This window comes from Nuphar pumila, chromosome 4 (genome assembly GCF_984573655.1).
Source record: "Nuphar pumila chromosome 4, dmNupPumi1.hap1.1, whole genome shotgun sequence".
In the NCBI taxonomy this organism is placed as follows: Eukaryota; Viridiplantae; Streptophyta; class Magnoliopsida; order Nymphaeales; family Nymphaeaceae; genus Nuphar; species Nuphar pumila.
This window is the reverse complement of record NC_143252.1, coordinates 113,781,651-113,787,704: the sequence shown is the minus strand read 5'-3', so window position 1 is coordinate 113,787,704 and position 6,054 is coordinate 113,781,651.

The following is a 6,054-nucleotide window of genomic DNA, read 5'->3' as shown; positions in this document are numbered from 1 at the left end:
AAATGAGCCTAATCCAACCCAAGTTTGTTCCTAGCCATTTCATGTTAACCATATAAAATACATCGGATAAGACGTGCGTCCATCCCTCGAAGATCCTTTTGCATTTTTTCCTGCCAACCGAGTAGTGAATAACCAACCAGTACCTCCAAGCATAGTGCCACCTACACTTCCTCAGTGCAGTGGTAGACTTGGGTTGAGGAGTAGGTCTCTCGTGAATGATTTTTGATTCACTCTTAAACAGAGCTGCGCCAAGTAGACCCGTCTGAAAAAAATTATAAAACCATAGCAAGTCTTCCTTACAATATTTGGGGTCTACTTAGTAGGAGGTCCGTGTTGAGCAATTGGGGTCTACTTCCTTCATTACAATAAATCGACCACCACCACATAGATACTACTGTTTGATTCCTCAATGATCAGGGTGCATGCAACCCCAAGACTACCTCTCTTGGTTGACCTAGTCACCCTAGACCAAGCAACCAAAGCAATCTTTAGTCGCTCGCTGCACCTCTCCCATACAAAGTTTCACATGAGTTTCTCAATGCGCTTCTCAATGTTTGTGGGCAACTTATAGACTCATATGTAGTTAGGGGTGGCAATCGGGTCGGGTTGGCGGGTCGGGTCGACGGGTCAGCATACCTCAACACGAACCCGACCCGTTTATTAAACGGGGTCGGCTGTGGCAAACACAAACCTGACCCATTTATTAAACGGGTAACCCGACACAACACGATTAACCCGTTTAATAAACAGGTCGGGTCGACACGACCCGATTACACGACACGATGACCCATTTATTAAACGGGTCGATCGGATAACATAGACCCGATCTTCTGATAATTCAAGATTTGGAAGAAGCATAAGGGGTCTAGATAGAACAGAGAGACCACTTTCCATTCATAATAAAGAAAGAAATCTAAATCCAAAAAGAGAAACAGAAAAGAATAAAACCTCTACATGTTGAGAAGAGGAGCAGATTTCGCTCAGAAGAAGAGGATCGAGACGAGAAGAAGTAGAACGTTCGCAACGAATGACAAGAAGCTGTATGCGGCTCTGTCGAAGAGCAGCCAGAAGGCCGAAGTCGCCGTGAGGACCGCAATGCAGACATTTCATCGCTTCCATAACAGGATATCAACAACGACAAGAGAAAACCCTATCTCTGATCAGCAATCGGCACCCAAAACCACAAAAACTCTGGTTAATTCCATCTCAAATCGAGCAAAAAACCAGCAAAATCAATAAGCACAAGGCCGGTTGAAAATCGTGATAAATGCAGACAAAATTTTTGCATATGTGGTAAAGATTCGAGAAAAGAACTTGCTCCCTCCACCGAGGGATCGATGAATGGACTTCTTAGGGTTAGTGTTTTCTGAGGAAGGAGATGACTGGTTCTCGTCCATCTTGAGGAGAGGGAGACGAGAGAAATGTGAGGAGAGAGAGAGAGAGAGAGGAAGAGTAGCAGGCTTCAGTGAGGCTCAGCCAAAACAACGGGAGAGATCTTGGGCTCTACGGCTTGTAAAGTTAGGAGTTAGGGTTAGATAAGTTAATAACTTTATATATATATATATATATATATATATATATATATATATATATATATATATATATATATAAACGGGTTGCAGGTTGGCGGGTTCGTGTAAACGAGTTGACCCGTCCGCCTAACTCGTTTATTAAACGGGTCAGACGGGTTGACCCATTTATGACACGAACCCGTTTAAGCCAAACCCAAACCCGGCTAAGAAGCTGGTTGGCCGATCGTGTTCAGATTTTGCCACCCCTATATCTAGTGTGAGAAAAATGACTGACAAAATTCCTTATTTATAGTAATTGTTGTAGATGCGGTCTCGACCAACTCTCTCACCCATCTACAACATTTGTCCTCGAATCCCATGTTCTACAAACTAAAATCAAATACTACAGAGATCTTGTTGATGACTTTGGAGGCTAGCACTACGCCATCTTGCACCTTCCACCCGTGATGAAAACCCTCTGCAAAGGGTTAATAATATCTTTAATGACACCCTGCAGTCTACTTACTAGGACCTTAAAGAGAATATGATAGGATCAATATCAACTTGAATGACAAGATGTTTATATCACAAGTAGAATAAACTCCAAAATATCAAGAACCTTAAGTGGGTTCGCATTGTAGTAGTAAGTATACAAAGAACAGGAAAATGTCAGAGTGAACCAACTGGACATTGGGTACCGATCAATACCAGGCGAGAGAATACTTCATTAATTTGGGATGGGGGCATCCAACATGAATGACTGAGCCAAACTGAGCCTACTGTACATGGATGGATCCTCCCTCATCGATCGACACTCCAAATAGCCAAGCAAAGTAATAAAAAATGGCATAAAATTTCGGACAATCACACATGACATTAATTTTTATTGTAAATATCATAGTTGATTACAAACTAGAAAACGTAACAAACATGGCCATTTTATTGTTTTTTTATGGTGTTGCTTTTGGTTGAAATCATTGTGCTTAATTTTTCTAAGTGATAATTAAGATTGGCCCTTGATTTTTTCAGCCAACATTTACATGACACCTGGCTTTTTTATTGCGACAACTTACATAATTGGTTTGACTAAGTCCCTTAAATTTTTGGGCAACAAAATGATAAAATTATAAAAAAAAATAAGGTGGCCACATTTATCATATTTCGAATAGTAAATTGGCCATGTTTGACATATTTCTCTAGTCTCAACCAAATGATGCTAAATGTGCGTATCATTTATGTCCTTGTCAGAAAATTAAAAATATTAATAAAAAAAAAATTATACAATTTTTTTTCCAACATGGTTTCAAGAATATTTTATGAAAATATGGGCATATGTAAACATGTAAAAAATAAATATAACGTACGATATAACAATTTGAAAAATCTTTGAAGAGTTTTCATTGTGTTAATTTTATGATAAATAAAATGTAATATTTTTCAAAAAAGTAATATCTTGAAAATGACACATGCCTCAGGGATTAAAAAATATTTATGACATAAGAATTAGCTTCTATCACGAAAATGTCTAAATTTAAGAAATGTTTATGTTAAATTGTATTAGAAAAGTGAAACATTTGACATTAGTATCGAGGTGTTTATAGCTTTATATGCACATAGAGTATATATGTTTGGCAGTTGTGGGATCTATCAAAAAGAATTTCTACCTATATTAAAGAGCTTGTTAGTATGGATGGCATTTTCGATAAAAAAAAACTCTATAAGAAAGTAAATGTGTAGGGTTGAGCAATGGGTTAGGTGGCTCATGGGCTGGGCTTGAGCCAAGGTTTTAAGCCTTGACCTATTAGGTCCTGGGTTGAAACCCAGGTCGGCTTGTGGAGTACCAGGCCGATTTGGTGAGCTTGAGCTACCTAATTAATTGTTTAAAATATAAGTTCGTAACTATATTATTTATTTATTTAATTAAATTAATTTTATAAAAACTAAAAAAATAATTGGTTGGGTTCATAATAAGCTGTTAACTATTACCAAGATGCATTAATTTTATAGAAACTGAAAAGAGAATTAGTTGGATGCATGAAACTATTGGTTTACTAGTTACATCATTGTCTTTGATGAAATAGTTGGAGATTTTTGCATGCCAATATTGTACATGAAATCTGAAGTGTTTAACATGATGATTACTATGTATGCTTCCATCGAGAACAAATGGTTTTAGGTTAGGCTGGACCGGATAGTTGAACATTGGTTCATTGGGCCAGCTTGCCATACCTACAACTGTCGTATCGGGATATCTCCGAATTGGATCTGGATTTGGAATAATCTCTTTTCACTGAGTCTGAATCCAATTCAAAATCCAAGTAACCTACGTCTAATCATATCCAACCCGTTTACATGGCTAGGTAAAGGTAATCGTTTTAGGCTGGGGTTGCAGACGGCTCGGGGATGCACATCGTTCATGCCCATATGGGTCGAACAAATTTCCCTGCCATTCTTTCTTTTACTCAAATGTCTTTGGAAAGTGTGGGACAGGAATTGGATCGTGTCCTGGATCCAGAACCGCTTGTGGATAATATAGCCAGGTTCACCTGAGTGGGTTCCTACCCGACCCGGCCAGTTGTCAAGACCAAACAAATAGCTGGCTTATGAAAGGGACCCAATAATGGAAAACTTGAAAAACTTGTACTTTTTAATAAGTATGGAAAAGTGACATTAAGTTAAATTTCACCTTGAAAGGCATAAGGTATGAGATCCCCAATGATACTTATACCCAGCATAGGCCCTGGAGGCCAGGGTCCTAACTAGGGGTGTCAACGGGTTGGGTTTATCCAGACCCAACCCGAACCAAACCTTATAAGGTCTGGGTATGGTGATAAATAAGAAGACTCGATTAAGACCTGGGTTCGAAGGTCCGATTAATTCATGGACCCGGGTATAGTTTGTGAAATTTTTATACCAAACCCAGACCTGACTTGAGTTTCGATTAAGACCCGCATTTTTTCACTGTAAAAATGATAAAAAAATATGATTTTACTGGGTCTGGTTCATGTAGTCATTATTGGGTCCGGGTATGATTTTTTCTTATAGTGGACTAATTAGCCCGAGTCAGGACCCGATACCATACCCCAAAATCGGGTCCAAGACTGGTTTCACCTGGGTCCGAACCAAACCCAACCTGTTGACACCCCTAGTCTTAACCAAGGAGTTTTACGGTGTCAGGACAGTGATTGTAAGTATGGCAAGCAGAGCCAAAGTGGCTGGGTCTCTTATCCTGAGGGCAATTTCTTTGTGTAAATATAAAAAAACAAAAAACATATCTAATAGAAAAACAAATTCACAATCGGGAATCACGTTTCGGGGCAATATCCATTTTGCCTACCATTAAGGCCTAATCAAACAAAATCAAGAGGAAGATTGGTAGACCTTTATAGGAGACGTTCGTGACTCTAATAAATACATCCAATGATCCAAACAGATTGGGTCTACTGATTTTCATTTGTCAAGGGAGGGAACCCTTATTCCCCCAGCTCTGCTATGAAAAAAAGCCATATAAAAGTTTACATAAACCAAAACCTTGTTCATAGCCAGTAAACCAATATTTTTTTATATATTTTAAATTAAAAAATTGCATATCTTAATCGGATTAGGTGGGACCCAAGTCTAATATGAAATTTTATAAACTATACCCAGCTTCTTATACTAACCGAATTATACGGGTCTGGCCCATATTCATAATTGAACCGCCTTATTTATTACCAAACCTGAACCTTTTGGATCCAGTGTGGGTCCCGATTGGGTTGCACTCCACCCGTACACCCTAAGTATGGGTATTCTTTGTTAGAAGTGGGCGAGTGGGCTGATATTTTTTTAAATGAGACAACCAGAAACATACGAGCAGTAATTTTAATTTTTTCTCTTTGATGGTAAATTTTTTTTTGTCTAGCTTCATTATGAAGTTCATTAAACAAGAGTAATGTTACGGTGCTCCCGGAATACCTACTCTCACCTACTAGAAATCGAAATCATAGTTGTAGGTAGGGGGTGGCAATCGGGTCAGGTTGGCGGGTCGACCCGGTGGGTTGGCAGGTCAGCATACCTCAACCCGAACTCGACCCGTTTATTAAACGGGTCGGCTGTGGCAAACACAAACCCAACCCGTTTATTAAACAGGTTAGTTTAAGCCCAACCCGAACCCGCCTAAGAGGCAGGTTGGCGGGTCGTGTCAGGTTTTGCCACCTCTAGTTGTAGGTTGTATCTTCTTAATCAGACCTTATAGATGTACTTAACATAGTTTATTTAATAGAACTCATGTTTTGGATCATGTTTTTTGACATCAAAATAAGTTTTTTTAAGTCATGAAATTTTGGTACATTGAGTTGTTGATTTTTGAAGATCTTTAAAACTTACATGTATCCAATAATCACATGATCCAAACCTTGTTTTCCACTAATTAATGCTTGTAGATCATATATATATATATATATATATAAGGTTTAATCACCGAAAAAATACTCAATTTTCGAAAATTTAAAGCTTCTATTAGGTCAGAGTAGGTCCTCCTGGAGCATCCTATCATTTACTAATT